Below are 19753 nucleotides of genomic sequence, written 5' to 3'. Positions count from 1 at the left end.
TGGTGGAAATCAGGGTGGAGGGAGCCTCTAACCAGCAGAGTTGTGGGAAAGCAGGGTGGAGGGAGCCTCTAACCAGCAGAGTTGTGGGAAAGCAGGGTGGAGGGAGCCTCTAACCAGCAGAGTTGTGGGAAAGCAGGGTGGAGGGAGCCTCTAACCAGCAGAGTTGGTGGAAATCAGGGTGGAGGGAGCCTCTAACCAGCAGAGTTGGGGGAAATCAGGGTGGAGGGAGCCTAGTATTAGCAGAATTGTGCAACGCTTATGGTGGATGAGTATGAGGATGCGGAGGAATTGGAGAGGTTGAGTACAGACATGGAGTTTCATGTTGGGGTGCTTTACACAGGTGGGCACAAAAATGAAGGCTCTATCCAGTGGTGGTTCATTTTTATCAAAGTGAGCCGGTCGGCACTCTCAGCTGACAGACGGGTGCGCTTGTCAGTGATGATGCCACCGGCTGCACTGAACACCCTCTCAGATAGGACGCTGGCGGCAGGACAGGACAGCACCTCCAAGGCATATAGGGCAAGTTCAAGCCACAGGTCCAACTTTGACACCCAATACGTGTAGGGCGCAGAGGGGTCGGAGAGGACAGGGCTGTGGTTGGAAAGGTATTCCCGCAACATGCGCCTATACTTCTCACGCCTGGTGACACTAGGACCCTCCGTGGCGGCACTTTGGCGAGGGGGTGCCATCAAGGTGTCCCAGACCTTAGACAGTGTGCCCCTCGTTTGTGTGGACCAGTGAGAACTTGGTTGCCTACTGGAGGAACTGCCCTCCCTGCCGCCAACGTCACATGCTGGAAACATCTCCATCATATTCTGCACCAATTGCCTGTGGCAAGCATTGATGCGATTGGCCCTCCCCTCTACCGGAATAAAAGACGAGATGTTGTTTTTATACCAGGGGTCAAGGATAGCAAAGATCCAGTACTGGTTGTCCTCCATGATTTTGACAATACGCTTGTCGGTTGTAAAGCACCCCAACATGAACTCAGCCATGTCTGCCACAGTGTTAGTTGGCATGACTCCTCTGGCCCCACCGGAAAGTTCAATCTCCATTTCCTCCTCATCCTCCATGTCTACCCATCCGCACTGCAACAATGGGACGATTCGAAGTTGCCCGGAAGCCTCCTGTATCACCATCACATCATCGGACAACTCTTCTTCCTCCTCCTCCTCCTCCTCCTCCATTAAACGCAGTGAAGCGGACAGATGTGTGGACCTACTCTCCAGCTGTGATGGATCGGATGCTATCCCTAACTCCTCTGTGTGATCTGAGTTATCCCTGATGTCAATCAGGGATTCTCTCAGAACACACAAGAGCGGGATTGTAAGGCTCACCATCGCATCCTCAGAGCTCACCCTCCTTGTGGACTCCTCAAAGACCCGTAGGATGTCACAAAGGTCTCTCATCCATGGCCACTCATGGATGTGAAACTGAGGCAGCTGACTTTGTGGCACCCTAGGGTTTTGTAGCTGGTATTCCATCAAAGGTCTCTGCTGCTCAACCACTCTATTCAACATCTGAAACGTTGAGTTCCAGCGTGTGGGGACGTCGCACAAAAGCCGGTGTTGTGGCACATGCAGGCGTTGCTGGAGAGATTTTAAGCTAGCAGCGGCTACTGTCGACTTGCGAAAGTGGGCGCACATGCGCCGCACTTTCACCAGTAGCTCTGGAACATTGGGGTAGCTCTTTAGGAAACGTTGCACCACTAGGTTGAAGACGTGGGCCAGGCATGGAACATGTTGGAGTCCGGCAAGCTCCAGAGCTGCTACCAGGTTCCGGCCGTTATCACAAACGACCATGCCTGGGCCCAGGTGCAGCGGCTCAAACCATATTGCCGTCTCATCGAGGAGGGCATCCCTCACCTCGGAGGCAGTGTGCTGTCTGTCCCCCAAGCTGATCAGCTTCAGCACAGCCTGCTGACGTCTACCAACGCCAGTGCTGCAACGTTTCCAACTCGTAGCTGGGGTCAATCTAACAGCGGAGGAGGAGGCGGTGGCGGAGGAGGAGACGGTAGAGGAGGAGGAGGAGGGGGGTGTTCTTCTCGTGTCCCTGCCAGGAATGTTAGGCGGGGAGACGAGGTACTCCGGGCCAGTTTGGGAAGCAGTCCCAGCCTCAACTACATTCACCCAGTGTGCCGTCAGTGAAATGTAGCGTCCCTGTCCGCATGCACTTGTCCACGCGTCGGTGGTCAAGTGGACCTTTGTGCAAAGCGCGGAACTAAGGGCCCGCCTGATGTTGAGTGACACGTGCTGGTGCAAGGCGGGGACGGCACACCGGGAGAAGTAGTGACAGCTAGGGACGGCATAGCGAGGTGCCGCAGTTGCCATCAGGTCCAGGAAGGCAGGAGTTTCAACAAGCCGGAACGCCAACATCTCCTGGGCCAGCAGTTTAGCGATGTTGGCGTTCAAGGCTTGCGCGTGTGGGTGGTTAGCAGTGTATTTCTGCCGCCGCTCCAATGTCTGAGAGATGGTGGGTTGTTGTAAAGAAGCGCCAGATGGTGCCTTTGATGGTGCAGGAGAAGGAGATAAGACAGGAACAGGGGAGGATGAGGGAGAAGTCAACAAAGTGGCGGAGGCAGATGAAGTGGTGTCCTGGCTTGTCCTCTGGAGTGCATCGCCAGCACAGTCAGCAGTGGCAGTGGCAGAGGCAGAGGCAGTGGCAGAGGCAGTGGCAGTGGCGTGAACGGCAGGCGGCCTTTGTCCTGCCGTTGCTGCCTGCCACTGATTCCAGTGCTTGGATTCCAAATGACGGCGCATTGAAGTGGTGGACAGGTTGCTCTTCTCAGAGCCCCTAATCAATTTCGAGAGGCAAATTGTGCAGACAACACTATATCTGTCCTCGGCGCATTCCTTGAAAAAACTCCACACCTTCGAGAAACGTGCCCTCGAGGTGGGAGTTTTTCGGGGCTGGGTACGAACTGGAACATCTTAGGAGATTCCGGGTGTGGCCTGGCTTCGCCTAAGCTGCTGACCTCTGCCTCTGCCTCTAGATACCCTTTTTGGTGCTGCACCTGCCTCAACATCCACACTACTTTCCCCGCTTGACATCCCCCCTGTCCAGGTCGGGTCAGTGTCCTCATCATCCACCACTTCCTCTTCCAACTCCTGTCTCATCTCCTCCTCCCGCACAATGCGCCGGTCAACTGGATGCCCTGACAGCAACTGCGTCACATCATCGTCGATGAGGGTGGGTTGCTAGTCATCCACCACCAAATCGAACGGAGATGGAGGAGACTCTAGTGTTTGAGCATCTGGACACAGATGCTCCTCTGTTAGGTTCGTGGAATCGTGACGTGGAGAGGCAGGTTGAGGGACAATGAAAGGAGCGGAGAACAGCTCTGGGGAGCAGGGACAGTTGGGGTTATTGTTCTGTGAAGCTTGGGAATTTTGGGAGGAAGGAGGACAAGACTGTTGGGTAATAGGAGGAGAGGAGGCAGAGTCTGACTGGCTGCTGGACAATGTGCTGTAAGCGTTCTCTGACAGCCATTGCAAGACCTGTTCCTGGTTCTCGGGCCTACTAAGGTTTGTACCCTGCAGTTTAGTTAATGTGGCAAGCAACCCTGGCACTGTGGAGTGGCGCAATGCTTGCTGCCCCACAGGAGTAGGCACGGGACGCCCTGTGGCTTCACTGCTACCTTGCTCCCCAGAACCATTCCCCCAACCTCGCCCACGGCCTCGTCCACGTCCCTTTCCGGGAGCCTTGCGCATTTTGAATTCCCAGTTAGAAATTGGCACTATATACCAGTAGCAAAAATTGTGGGTGCACGTAACCCCAATATATTCTTTGAATTACCAGTCAGAAACTGGCACTATATGGCAGTAGCAAGAAATGAGGGTATTTGTAACCCCAATATATTCTTTGAATTCCCAGTCAGACAATGGCACTATATACCAGTAGCAAGAAATGAGGGTATTTGTAACCCCAATATATTCTTTGAATTCCCAGTCAGACAATGGCACTATATACCAGTAGCAAGAAATGAGGGTATTTGTAACCCCAATATATTCTTTGAATTCCCAATCAGACAATGGCACTATATACCAGTAGCAAAAATTGTGGGTGCACGTAACCCCAATATATTCTTTGAATTACCAGTCAGAAACTGGCACTATATGGTAGTAGCAAGAAATGAGGGTATTTGTAACCCCAATATATTCTTTGAATTCCCAGTCAGACAATGGCACTATATACCAGTAGCAAAAATTGTGGGTGCACGTAACCCCAATATATTCTTTGAATTCCCAGTCAGACAATGGCACTATATACCAGTAGCAAGAAATGAGGGTATTTGTAACCCCAATATATTCTTTGAATTCCCAGTCAGACAATGGCACTATATACCAGTAGCAAGAAATGAGGGTATTTGTAACCCCAATATATTCTTTGAATTCCCAGTCAGACAATGGCACTATATACCAGTAGCAAAAATTGTGGGTGCACGTAACCCCAATATATTCTTTGAATTACCAGTCAGAAACTGGCACTATATGGCAGTAGCAAGAAATGAGGGTATTTGTAACCCCAATATATTCTTTGAATTCCCAGTCAGACAATGGCACTATATACCAGTAGCAAAAATTGTGGGTGCACGTAACCCCAATATATTCTTTGAATTCCCAGTGAGACAATGGCACTATATACCAGTAGCAAAAATTGTGGGTGCACGTAACCCCAATATATTCTTTGAATTCCCAGTCAGACAATGGCACTATATACCAGTAGCAAAAATAGTGGGTGTATATAGCCCCAATTCTATTGCTAGGGGACTTGCAGGGTATTTCTGAGGTGAAGGTGGGGGGGCACACCGTTGGAACGGGGATTTGGGGTGTATATATGGGGTATACGGGAATACACTGTCAGTGTGTTCCATTCAGGATCCTGGGAAAGCTGGGTTGCGGCGATTGAGCCCGTCAGTGCCACGTTACACTGACAAGCTTCTCCCTGGAATTGAAGTTATATGTAAGCCCAATATATTCTTTGAATTCCCAGTGAGACAATGGCACTATATGGCAGTAGCAAAAATAGTGGGTGTATATAGCCCCAATTCTATTGCTAGGGGACTTGCAGGGTATTTCTGGGGTGAAGGTTGGGGGGCACACCGTTGGAACGGGTATCGGGGGTATATATAGGGTATACGGGAATACACTGTCAGTGTATTCCATTCAGGATCCGCGGAAAGCTGGGTTGCGGCGATTGAGCCCGTCAGTGCCACGTTACACTGACAAGCTTCTCCCTGGAATTTAGCTCTTATAAGAGCTGTTGGTTGTCTTCTCCTTCCTATCCTAGCCTGTCCCTGCCTACCCAGAATCTAAGCCCTAGCTAACTGGACGGAAACCTCCGTCCCCGGTGAATTGCAAGCTCAGAATGACGCGAAGCTGGGCGTCGCTGTTCTTTTAAATTAGAGGTCACATGTTTTCGGCAGCCAATGGGTTTTGCCTACTTTTTTCAACGTCACCGGTGTCGTAGTTCCTGTCCCACCTCCCCTGCGCTGTTATTGGAGCAAAAAAGGCGCCAGGGAAGGTGGGAGGGGAATCGAGTAATGGCGCACTTTACCACGCGGTGTTCGATTCGATTCGAACATGCCGAACAGCCTAATATCCGATCGAACATGAGTTCGATAGAACACTGTTCGCTCATCTCTAGTTATTTTCAAAGAGGCTCCAAACTTTGTTTCGGGGACTTGTAGAACTTAAATTGTCAGATATTCTCTAAAAATAATTAGACAATAAAGATTAACATTGAGAATTCTTCCTCCTATAATGGCATATCAGCATTCATTTGCGGACTCCCCGAATGGAATACCAAACGCAGATGTGAACCAGGCCTAACATTGCAGTACTTACAATCTCTTATGAGAGTTGGCACCTGCTGGTTGGATCACAACTGTAACAGTGGAGGAAAATTCTTCTGACGAAGAACAAGTCTACTGATGGCGCACAAAAAAACCGAACAAGCCCAACAAAGGAAGTAAATCATTGCACAATAAAGTAGTAAAATACTAATAAAGTTTTAACCACATACTTGCCTTTTGGTCTTAGGTGCCATACTTCTCGTTATGGCCGCTATATATTGTGTACCATAGCGTTTTTGCTGATATGGGCAGTTCCTGACCTACAGGCTATCGATCCTATAGGGTAGATGTATACATTGTGACTATTGGCTATACTGTGGGGTGCTATTTATCATTGTATTATTGTTTTGTATGGATATCCTACTAATATTATAAATGTGAAAGTGTGTGTGTTTGGATGTTTGTGGGTTTGTGTGTTTGGAATTTGGATGTTTGTTCCACTATCACAGCCAAACGCCTGTACGGATTTGGCTGAGATTTCGCACATACCTGGATATTTAGCCGGAAGGAAAGATAGGCCACCTCCCGAGGCATACACTTCCCCGACAGCCCCACCGGGACCGGCGAAATGATACTCCGGCTCCGCTGTAGGGCCTCTGATGGCGTCCTCGCAGGTCTGCCCGATATGTCCAGTCTATGCAGCCGGTAGGTAGAGAGACTGCGGTGCCCAGCGAAGGGGCAATGGGGACCACGGGCGCGCAGGGGCTGGCACGTGTGTGCACTGCGAATCAGAAGCGACAGTGATTGCGTCCATATAAGCGGCTCAGCGCCACCGCCAACTCGCAGACGAAGTTGTGGGCAGATGCTAGTATGCCTCATATAGCTCCTTGCAGTATTTACTCATTTCTCGCATATTTCTGCCCCTATTGCCCTGTCTGTCTGTGCCATTTATATGAGAGCTTTTTAGCATATTTTCTCTACCTTCAGACATATTATGCACAGTGTTTCAGCATTCCTGTGGTATTGTTACTTGGATATTCATTACATTCATATCATATTAGTATTGGCATCTATATATTTTGTTTAAGATCACTTTGTGATATCTTGCATTCGCCTGGTCTGGTGTTTCACACAACCATTGTCTTAGTATTGTGTTTTTTTCCATCTATCTTTGCTGCTAATTACTATCTTTTAAATTTTATTATTCATTCAATAAAGCTTTATTAGTATTTTACTACTTTATTGTGCGATGATTTATTTCTTGTTGGGCTTGTTCGTTTTTTTTGTGCGGTTATATTACTTTCAGCCCAGGTTTTGTTTATTTTGAAGTGTTTTTCTTTGTATGTTCATCTACTGATGCGCAATATTCAGCTCCCAATGTGCCACTAAGATCAGAGAATTCTTCATCACGTGTATGCCTGCAAAACGCCATGTTGGCCTCTTCAACAGAATCCTTCCACTAAAGCAGATGTCTGAATCTGCACATGCCCACGTTCATACAGCCGCTTTATTGGCGGAAGGAGATAGAACCTTTTTACTCTGAAAGGATAAGAAATTTGGATTGGAACTATTTTGCATTTACATTTTCTCAGTGAATATCACAGATATTGATATACCGCTTGTAGCATGTAGATTGATGTACAGACCTCGTGCCGCTTTTAACTCATTTTTAACAAAAAGTGGAGATAGAACCTTCTTGATCTAGCGCAGCGAAATGTAAAGTGGTGTAGATTACTTTTCTGTCTATCTGTATGTGACAGGCTTGAGCCACCACACAGATACCATGTAGACAACTGTTCTAAATCTTTATAGGATTGTGACCCCTTGTGAATATTGTATACCTTGGCTGAGTAGTAGATATGTAGAATATCTAAACCTGTATTGTACCGGATGACTGTCCTTGTTCTATTATATTTATCATAGAGTGTGTCCTGGTTTCATGGCTCCAAGATCTTCAACAGAATAATGAGTGACTGGCTTCTTGTACAACTTAACTGCCAAGGTGCTCCTAGTACCATGTCCCTTCATTCTCCCCTGAGACTGCTTGGTTTTCATGGAACCCACTTTAAGAAACGCGTCTATGATACATTGTTATTTTTGGAATTGTCCTCCTTTACATGCAAGAGTAATCTGATAGTAACTGTGCGACTGTGCAGGAAATTATTCATTCTTGACAGTTTCTATTCTTTCACTACACTGCAGGCACCGGACGATGTAAAACCCATCTAAAGACTATGACAGCCTGTGTCTGCAGGGCCCTGGAAGGCTACAATGTTCTGAAAATACTACATTATGTGATCTGCTGATGGATCCTGCAGGCAAGCCCAAGGAAATTTTCTGTATAACTGTAGGTTATTATTGGATCACTTTACCTTGTAAAAGGAACCATTTAAAAAAAAAAAAAAAAAACCTTTACAAAAGAGGAATAGCTATAACCATATACGGTAATATCTGACCTCCCATCAAATTGAAGCTCAACATAAACCCTTTAAGGACACAGAGTAGTCAAACTGTAGTGTTTATTGGTACCAATTTCTTTTTGATGATTTTTTATTGCATTTTTTGGGGAGCCTTTTTGGGATAAATTACAGTATTTTTGGACAGTATGGACTTCTGTGCACAGGGCGATATGTAATATATTTAATTCTTTGTTTACATATTTTTTTTTTTCTAAATGGGAGACAGGTTCTTCTGAGATATTTATTTATTTGTTTATGTAGTTATTTATTTATTTATACTTTTTAAAACTTATTTCACTTTGCACCTGCAGCTCCCTGAACACTTCGGAAGCAGAGACTTTGACAGAGCAGCAGAGGAGCAAGGAGAGGTGAGTATCAGTATTTTTTTATGTTAAACTTTGGGGCATTAAACTGGGGAGGGCAGATGGAGAGGGGCATTAAACTGGGGGAGCAAATGAACAGGGATATTAAACTAGAGGAACAAATGAAGAGGGACATTAAACTGGGGGTAGATGAGATGAACATGGACATTAAACTGGGGGTAGATGAGATGAACATGGACATTAAACTGGGGGGGAAATGGAGGGGGGACATTAAACTCAGGGGCGGATGAAGAGGGACATTAAACTGGGGGGGCAGATGAAGAGGGAATAAACTGGAGGGACAGATGAAAAGGGACATTAAACTGGCAGAGAAGATGAAGGAGGACATTAAACTTTATAATATATAATGTTAGGGTGACTGTAGGAGCATTATACTGTGTGGGGACACAAAGAGAAATGGATGGGTATAGGCAGAGTCAACATAAAAGTGGGAGGAGCCACATTTTCTGTTATGAGCTATGCGATCCGCAAATTCTGCCCTTCTTTCTGTCACAGTGTTTATTACCACTATAGTGTGACATTATATTCTTCTATTGTGCGCATTATCCATGTTCTGTGACATCACAGTATTATTTATCCCTGTGTATTGGAGAAACCAAAATAAATACAGGCTTTTAATGTTTGAAACTAAAAGTAGTCATGTTGTAAAGGGGCCATTCAGTAGGAAAAATATTTAAACTCCTATTTAAACTAAGTTAATATTGCATTTGGATTTTGCATCTGTCTAGAATGATGTTCTGCAAAACATATGTCCAAACATATGCAGTATACATTTACATATGTCTGCCAAAGACACCTATTAAAAATGTATTCTGCACAGTATATGTTTTATTTTATTTTCTTAAATACAGCTGAACTCAAATTAACTGACCTTTTAAATACAGTTTTGGTACAGGGCAATGTATGTTTGTGGGTTTTTTTGGCAATGGTTTAACCATTATAGTCTTTGGACATGTCAACAAATATACCGCCAGTGTACCACGTACATGGGGTGAATCAAGCCTCACAACCATTATTAAAGTAATAGTCACTGCAGGTTTAAGGGCCTCTTCACACGGAGTAAACGCTCGCTGTTTCTGAATGTGTAATACGTTCCAAATCAGCGGCGTTAAAACAGATCCCATTGCTTTCTATGGGAGCCGGCATACATGCGCTCCCCATAGAAATGAATGGGCTGCTTTTTTCCCTATTGCTTTCAATGTGATACGGGAAGAGATGGGAAATGTGAGCATACGTTTCCCATAAGTAACAAAATGTTACTGCATTGTATTCACTGTAATGTTACCACTATCACTTTCTCTCCCCTCTGTTTTTTAGTTTTGGTGGTGGTGGTGGTGGGGGGGGGCATATTTCAATTGTCTGCCTCAGGCAGCAGCTAGGCTAGGGATGCATAAGGTATCTTTTTATTTTCGGACCCAGATGAACTTTTTTGCTACCATATATACTCGATTATAAGTCGACCCGAATATAAGCCGACCCCCCTAATTTTACCACAAAAAACGGGGAAAACTTATTGACTCGAGTATAAGCCAAGGGTGGAAAATGCATGACATTCTGTTTGTGCTTATGTTAATCCTAGCTGGCTTCAGGCCTATTTGGTAATGTCCCAGACGTCACGTGGTCTGGGATATTACCATATAGGCCCAAAGCCTATGGTAGTAGTAATAGCCTATTACTGCTAGCACAGGCTTTGGGCCTGTATGGCAACAGGCTGCTACTGCTACCATAATGCTTTGGGCCTGTATGATAATGCCCCAGACATCTGACTCGAGTGGTAATTTCATTGGTCCACAGTAAAAGACATCTGTGGGAGGCCGCTGGAACAGCGCTGCTGTCAATAGGTGGTCGGTGAGGCAGCGCTGTCTGCAGGGCCGCCTTAAGATGTTTCCAAGGCAGAGAAGATGCTCTGGAAACATCTTGGGGCGGTCCTGGAGGCAGCGCTGCCTCACCACTCACCTATCGCTGCTCGCGCGGCGCTGCTCCAGTGGCCTCCCACAGATGTCTTTCACTGCGGACCAGTCATGTGACATTTTCAATTACCGTATTGACGCGAGTATAAGCTGAGGCGCACTTTTTGAGCACAAAAACTGTGCTGAAAAACTCGGCTTATACTTGAGTATATAGGGTATACCTTTTTGGGTAAGGTCTGCTACTTTGATTGCTTATAGTTTATTCAAATTTTTCTGGGAGACGAAATGGCCATCCTTCAATGGAAAAAGTATGGTGCCATTCAAGCCGGCCATGGTGGTCTACATTTGACTTTGAGGGGCCACACAAAGAGCACTGTGCAATCCATCTTTAAAGACTCAGAATTCGCTATGCTATTACGGCAGATGTCGGGAATGGGTTACCGTAGAAAGGGAGTTTGGTCGTAAAGGTTTTGTGACTTTTTTCCATATTTTTCTTCTCTGACTTCCAGAATTTATAACTTTATAACATTTTTCTGTGGACATGGCCATATGAGGACTTTTTACACAACTGGTTGTACTTCTAGTCGGCACCAATATGGGGGGTACATGTAATACCTTGATTAGCTTTTATTAATGAGCAGAGGTGTCCATGTTCTGTCATTATTTTTTGTGTTTTATTTTAATAGCATCCATAAAATGACATGGTAACTTTTTCCCGGCAGGTCATTAGAATTATGATGATACCATATTTCTACATATATTTTTGTGGGACAAGTTCTAGGTTTTTTTGGTAACATTTTCTTTTTGATCACTTTATATTGCGTTTTTATGGGCAGTGTACACACATGGCAGTTTTGTGCAGTTTTCAATTACACTTCCCATACTCTATGCAAACATAGTGCAGTACTATAGTATCATGCATTTTTTAGTAGTATTACTTTGTGTATCTGATCAATAGCCATTTATATATGCCCTTTCTCATTGTCTTAATCAAAGTTGTTAAGTATATAAGAACTTACGTTAACCATAAGTTTCCATATTCACTATTTTGATAGGGTGTCATAAGAGCTTAATGGCCGCCACTATGTAATCCTACAAATATGCTTGTAATTATACCAAAGAGCCTTATTGGGGGATATACAACTTTCTTTGAGACTTTAAATCAGTCTGTGGTTCATAAGAGCCTTTTAACAACCAAAGAATAAAATAAAGGGATATACAAGAGTCTAATAAAATGTTATATATGGAAAATCTACTGATATAAGTTTATGGTCCTTAAATTACAGAGATGACAGGGGAAAAGTGATCTCACAGAAGTTTCTTATCCCAGCTGTCACTACAATACCCGAACTTCATAAAACATCACCGATATTATAACCACTACAGCAAGTGTGTGCATTGGGCATTTTTTCTAAGGAAGGAACTGTTAGCAATTGGTTATGCACACAAAGCAGCAAAGACACAAATAATTGTACTAAGGGTATGTTCACACAGAGTTTTTTTGCAGGCATCTGCCTGCGAAAAAGGCTCCCATTCATTTCAAAGGGAGCCACTCACTTTTTTTCCCGCTAGCGATTTATTTTATCACCTAGCAGGAAAAAGAAGCGATATGCCCTTTCTTCCCGCAGATTCTGCGGCTGACTCAACTGCGGTATCCGCGGTGCGAGACTCACTCCTGATTAGGTGCATTGGCACCCTGTCGTGGCTAGCCGCGCAGAGCATTCACACGGCGGAACAGACCGTTAGGGCACTAGTTTATGTTGATGCCTGGCCTCTGAATCACAATAGGACCAACTGCACGAGACTTCAACATGGCATTTAGTAAATTATTGCAGCCCCGTAAAAATAATTAATGAAAATTTTTTCTGTTATTCCTCCTGGAAATATATAAATAAATTGACAGCTGGGTGTTACCAGTTGAAGGTACATCCCTACACAGTCTAATGGTGACCAATCCACGGTGACTGTGTAGGAAAACAGTACTTTGACATGAGGACTAGCTGTATTGCCACAAGGCCATAAAGCTGCCAGTTTATCATGTACATCTCATGATATAGGAGATACAAATGACACTACAGAAGCAGTTACAGCATTATTATTTTCCGTTGGCTATTGGTGCAGACTGTTGGAGACATTGAGCAGGCAGCAATGACATAAGTAACCTTGGAGCTTCATGGCAAAACTTTAATGGGATCCCACTCTGCCATGACCACCTAAAGCATCAAGTTCAGAAATTGAAAAGTATATGATTATTTTGGCCTTTTGTACCACTAGGATAAAACACGTAAAGACTGATTTATGAAGAACAAAGTTTTCCATGCTGGTTCTGGTAATTCCAGCCCCATCAGAATATGCATCTAATTAATGAAGAAGTGCATATCTTTTGTCATAAACTAGGCGTATCGTCTGGGGTCGATGGGATAGGACAATTGTAGCATATTGTTAGTGGTGCATACTTCTATTTGTAGACTGTAAATGTGTTAGATGGAGACTGATCATGTTAATGTGATGTTTAAAGTCTTTGAACCCTTCTATGAAGTATCAATATGTAGTATATCTACAGTAACATTTTAAAGTTTTCTGCAGTCTCATGCCTGTGTCCATCTTGCCTTTCTCCACGCCATCCGTAACCTATATTCCCATTATACAATGAAACAGTACCAACGTTATACACACAATGACAGGAATCACAGAAATAATATATGTTGTGATCTATGTCACAGAACAGAGATAATTTACACATTGATGTCACACTACAAGCAGGGCTGTTTTAACACATTGGTGGGCCCAGTGCAAAGGTTTCATAAGTGGGCCCTGACAAATTATAATGTCCCCTTACTGGTCTTCACAAAGTATAATACCATCCTAGTGGCCCATTACAATCTAATGTCCCTCCTCAAACTACCCCCTGAGTTTAATGTCCCCCTCCAACTAACTCAACAGTTTAATATCCCCCCTAGCTAACCTCACAGTTTAATGTCCCTGTCCAACTGCTGCCACAGCAGAATGTCCACATCCATCTGCCCCCATGGCATAATGTCCCTCTTAAGTGTCCCCCACTTTAATGCCCCCTCCCACTGCCCCAAACTTTAACGTCCTCCTTCTACCAAACAAAAAAATATTAATACTCACCTCTCCTTGCTCCCCTGCTGTTCTGTTGCAGAGTCTTCAGAGAGCTTCAGACATGATGTAAGTGACGTCATCATATCTCAGGGTAGAGAAGGAATGGTGAAGCAGAGGACGGATAACTCCCTGCTTAATCATTGTGTGCAACTCATTGGTGTCCTGAGGACACAGAAGAACTGAAGTTGGCACAGCCCAGAATAGTGGAACAGCAAATATAGGACTGTCCTGTTGTCCTAAGGGGGGACCCGCTACCATAGGACCCAGTGCAAGTGCATAGTTAGCCCAATGGTTAAAGCATCCCTCAGTATAAGGATAATGTCCACTATGTCATTATATCACAGGGATAATGCACACACAAAATGATCACTGTGTGCACTGTCACTTAATGGCATATGGAGAAAGTAATTATATGTAACATGCTGGCACTATGATAAGTAAAGTCATGGATGCACATTCAGTTTTCCACCTCCCTTTCCATTCCCACTCTGTGACTAGTGTAATATTCTCCTTTGATAAATATGATAAAATATTGCAAGAATTTGTGTTTCAGTTTTATAAAGTTCTAAATGGCTGTAAGTAATAAGTAACAAAAGGTAGGGGAACATGTTCTACACTTTACCAATGACTTGTCTTTCTTTTTGAGGCTATTGTATGTGGGCACAAAAGCTCCTACTATTTATACAAGGGGTATCGTGAAACTATAAGTGTTTCATTCTTTGCTTGACTTTCTTTAAGATAGTAATTTGCGTCTAGTGCCAGACTATTTTTCTCCCAGTAGAATTCATATGAGATTGATATGTATGTTATGTTGTGGATAAGCGGAGCTTAGTGCTCAGAGTATGATGGCTTTGTAGATACTGATTCTAAGAGCAGGTTTAGAATTCGCTGATTGGGACCGTTGGCATAAACCCAACTACCACCCTTTGTAAAGCACTTGCAGGCAATAGCTAAAGAGAGGCCTAACTGACTACTGAAAGACACAATTGTTCCCTTCATTAAAAAGAGTGAAATATGCAGCCTATTATTTTGTCAGAGGGAAAAAAAAGATTGCTCCATTAGCGTAATTAGGGGAGCAGATTATCCACGTTCTTCCGACAGAAGGTGAAATGTAAGAAGATGTAATAGTTTTCTTGGAAACTCAAAGAGGTCCCATATATATCGTATACATTTATTTAGTTTAATTTTTGTTGACATTCTACCATTTTATTTGATTTGTTCACGACAAACAAGAACATTTGGCAGAATATTTAAAAATACATTTGGTAGGTTTTAAATATAACTAAGTCTTCTCAAATAAATCTAGATCATTTATATTAATCTCCACTTATTAATGATGGCAGTTCTTGTAAGGAAATGAAATGGATGTGAAAACATTCATATACTGGAAAGACTTTAAATTCGCATATTTGTATACTCTTTTAGACCTTGATGGCACATATCCAGGCTGAAAATAAGACACATGTCTATCCAGTTCAGCCTATTATCCTGCAATGCTGATACAGGGGAAGGCACAAACTCTATGAGGTCGAAGCCAATTTTCCTCATTTTAGGGGAAAAATCCTTTCTGACTCCTATCTGGCATTTACAATAAATCCCTGGATCAATGTCCCAATATCAAAAAACTAATAATAACTATAAACTGTAATATGGCTGCCCTCAAGAAAGGCACACAGGCTCTTCTTGAACTATTTTAGAGAATTATTCATTACAGCATTCGCTGGCAGAGTTCTGTAGTCCCACTGCTCTTACAGTAAAGAATTCTCTTGTGTGTTTGTATAAAAACCTTCTTTCCCCTAAATGTAGATGATGCCCCTTGTTAGTTTAAATGTAATCAAGTTTTATTGAATTTTTATATGAAACAGAACAACAAAAGAACATAACGTACAGGGAGGTGCAAAAACCATGCCGCAAGCCAGTGCGTAGGCAAACTATCAAGTCCAGGACAGGCATGTCAAGGGAAAAGCAAGTATGCCCCTTGTTAGAGCTTAACTCATGAGTACAAAGCGTTCTTGGCAGAGATCTCTATGCTGACCATTGATATATTTATACATAGTTAGGAGTTATCTTTATTCTAAACTGTAACCCTAGGTTTGATAACCCCTATAGGTTCTGTAGCCCACCAATTCCATTTATTACTTTGAGCGCCCACTTAAGCTCTGTTATTTCATTCTTATGTACAGATATCCAAAACTGTACACAGTGTTCCATGTGTGGCCTGTTCCATGTAAAGTGGCAGAACTATGTCTACTTGCACTTTAGATGGACCCCATGTTTTTATTTTCCTTGGCAGCAGGTGTCTGACACTAGTTACTACAGTAAAGTTTACCATCAACTAAAATGTCTAATTTAGTTAGCAATCTTGGCATATTCCCCTTCCCATATCACTAAGCTGTTAGCATATTTCCAAAAGGTATCAATAGAAAAGGAGCCACCTGCATTCCCAAAAGAGTCTTGTCACTCTTCCTCTACTTTTCTGCGGGGTTCTAGTGAGTAGAGCTGCAGTGTAAAGCATTCACACTTGCTCCTGGTGTCCACCCTGTCCACTTAGCCGGGTTCCTATATTCAACCCCGAGAAACTGGACAGAGGACGGCGGTCAGCTTTAAAGCCCATTCATTTGAATATGTTTCTAAAGGACACAAAATCCTACATGGAGGACTTTGTGTCCGTGGAAAAAAAAATGGACACCAGACAGAGAGGCTGAAAACACTCACGGGCGGTCACCTTTGAAAACCCATTCAAATGAATGGGTTTTAAAGCCGACCATTCACAAGCTGTCTGCTGTCTGGTTTCCCCGGGGTTTACCACGGAGACCCCGGGGCGGACAGCAGTGGCAGTGTGAACGCCGCTTTACTTTGAAGAAGTATCTTAGTTACATTGCAAATAGAGTACAGTGAAAAATCTTCTTAGTAGCCATAACTTAGAACATACAGTATATTTCTATGACATATGATGCTGGAAAGGTTTTAAACTAGGAATGAAGTAAAGAAATTTTTGTTAAGCTTTTACAAGGTAAATAACAGACAGACATGAACATCTATGAAAATCCTTTATTCTTTATGCAGAAAACAATGTATTCCACCGTACTTCCGTCTACTACAAGGCCAATGCTTTTAGCAATGTTGACTTCATTCCATGAAAACTGTGAAATAGTATTTTCATTCTCCATTGATTTTTTCACTTACAGTCTGCTGCCCACTCCATACTACTGCCATTCACTATTCACATTCTTCTCATCAGTTCACAATATAGTTGGTTTTCTTTGGATTATAGCAGATTGATAGGCTCACTTACCGCTATGTAAAATATCTGCTCAATATTTTCTTGGGGCCATTCCACTGTCCAAGGAATTGTTTCAAGTCCCATCAGTTAGACTCAGTTAGATATATCCTAGGGTTACGCCTTCAATCTTTATACTGTAATTACAAAATCCTTATGCAAGATGACACTTACGCAAATTAACTCTTACCAGGAAACCGGAGCCACTCAACTGTAAAGAGCACTGTTACAGAGATCTTGCACCTCATCAGTAAAACGCAGAGTTAAGAGATAGCTTGATGAAATACAGTACCTTAGTTGCGGCTCAGTTGGTGGTATTATTTCTCATTCAATAGACACAGCGGTGTATGGAGGCTTCAGGCAATATTTCATGGGAAGAAAAGTCTCCATACACAGCAGAGTCTCTTTAAGAAGAACAACCCCCCCTTCCCCCACAAACTGCATATAAGACATCTCATCCAGCCATCCACTAACCCTGTTCTTTACCTCTGAAGTGCAAGACCCTTGACACAGTGCTGTCTTAAGATGGGTGTCATGATAAGTCTCCATACACCACTGTGTTTCTTTAATAAGAACCAATAACCCCAGAGCTAAGACTAAGACTACACTCAGCACATATACAGTAAATATAGGAATCCAGCAGTCACTTCAATGCTTATGTGTTTCAAATCTAAAAGGTTTGATCTCCTCTAAAGAACCAGATTTTTAGGTTCATAATGTACAAGCTTCAAAATTTTGAATTTTTTACACATTGGAAATTCTGGGTTTTTATTTTTTGGCTTACAGGTTCCTTTACAAGTCAATAGAAGGAAAATTTAGCTTTTGATCCTACTTACAGAGCTATACCTTCTAGGTTTACTCAGCTTGCTGAGGATATACAGTAGGTTCTTTGCTGTCTTCAGCAGAGGCCCACCATGATGACCATAACAACATAATAGGTGAGAGCAGGGGCGTAATTATCGCTATAGTAGCAGAGGCAGGGGGCCCGGTGACAGCCGCTACCGCTGCGTTTTTTTTAAATAGGTCGTTACCGGCTGAAGTTACTCCAGCTGGTAATGGGCCCTATTTACTTACCGATCCTGGCTGGGCCGGGATCGGTAAGTGACACCGCGGGCCCCACAAAGATTATTATTATACTCGGAGGTCTTTTCAGACATCCGAGTATAATAATCGGAGGCCCAGGAGAGGTAAGAAACATAAAAAACACTGTTACTTACCTCTCCATGATCTGGGCAGGCCTCAGGCCTAGTTGTCTGACATCCCGGGTCATGTGACGTCCGATGTCATTGAAGAAGGCCGACAGCGTCGTAGCAGGGGGACAGGTAAGCAACAGTGGTTTTTTTTTTATGTTTTTTTTCCCCCAGGTCTCCGATTATTATACTCTGGGGTCTGAAAAGACCCCAGAGTATAATAATTGTTTATGGGTGTTCACAGTGGGACATAATACTGTGTGCAGGGGCCACTATTGGGGTTAATACTGTGTGCAGGGGCCACTAAGGGACATAATACTGTGTGCAGGGGCCACTATGGGGTATAATACTGTGTGCAGGGGCCAATGAGGGACATAATACTGTGTTCATGGGCCACTAAGGGACATAATACTGTGTGCAGGGGCCACTAAGGGACATAATAGAGCGCGCCAGAATGCAGAGGAGGGGGTCGGTCGAGGTCTTCGGCGTCTATGTCGGGGGGAAGGGGTGCATGTCAAAAGTTCGCCACGGGGCCTCGCCATTCCTAGTTACGCCACTGGGTGAGAGACAGTAGTGTGAGCCTTATGGAGGAAACAGCGCTACTGCCAACTACTGGAGTGACAATTGTTTTCTTAAACTGAGTCAGTGGCGTAACCACCGGGGTAGCAGGGGAAGCAGCTGCCACAGGGCCTGGGACATTAGGAGCCCGGTGACAGCCGCTACCGATGTGTTTTTTGTTTTTTTTTTTTAAACTCCAGCCGGTAACTGGCCCTATTTACTTACCAATCCTGACAGGGTCCGGGATAAGTAAGTGACGCCATGGGCCCCAAAAACATTCTTATTATACTCGGGGTCTTTTCAGACCCCTGAGTATAATGATCAGAGGCCCAGGAGAGGTAAGAGAACATAAAAAACACAGTTACTTACCTCTCCGTGCTCCAGACAAGCTTCAGCCTAGTTGTGTGATGTATCTGACGTCACACGGCCAGGAACTGTATCCTGGGTCATGTGACGTCCCGACATCATTGAAGATGGCCGATACCACCGAGGACTGCAGCGGAGCCGGGGAGAGGTAAGTAACAGTGATTTTTATGTTTGTATCCCCCCTCGGTCTCTGATTATTATACTCTGGGGTCTGAAAAGACCCCAGGGTATAACAATTGTTCATTTGTGTCCACAGTGGGGCATAATACTGTGTGTAAGAGCCACTATGGGTAATAATACTGTGTGCAGGGGCCACAATGGGGCATAATAGAGTGCGCAGGAATGCGGAGGGGCAGGGTCGGTTGAGGTCTTCTGTGTCCATGTCGGTCAGGGGGGCCCACATTTCAAAAGTTCACCACGGGGCCCCGCCATTCCTAGTTATGCCACTGAGCTGACTGCAACGTAGTTCCTGATATCACCACTCGAAAGACAAGTGTCTGATATTTAGAATTGTGCCATTTAGGACAAATATATGGATCTATGAGATTTTCTATTCTACTCTATCTAGCGGGAGCATAGGATGCAGGGAATGATGCTGATCTCTAGGATATATAGCTTCATGTGATTAGAGTCAATGTTGTTTAGTACAAACTGCCAGTATTCATAGAGCAAGTCTAAAGCTAAGGCTCC

The sequence above is a fragment of the Leptodactylus fuscus genome, chromosome 4 (assembly GCF_031893055.1).
Source record: "Leptodactylus fuscus isolate aLepFus1 chromosome 4, aLepFus1.hap2, whole genome shotgun sequence".
Classification (NCBI taxonomy): Eukaryota; Metazoa; Chordata; class Amphibia; order Anura; family Leptodactylidae; genus Leptodactylus; species Leptodactylus fuscus.
This window is presented reverse-complemented; position numbering follows the sequence as displayed.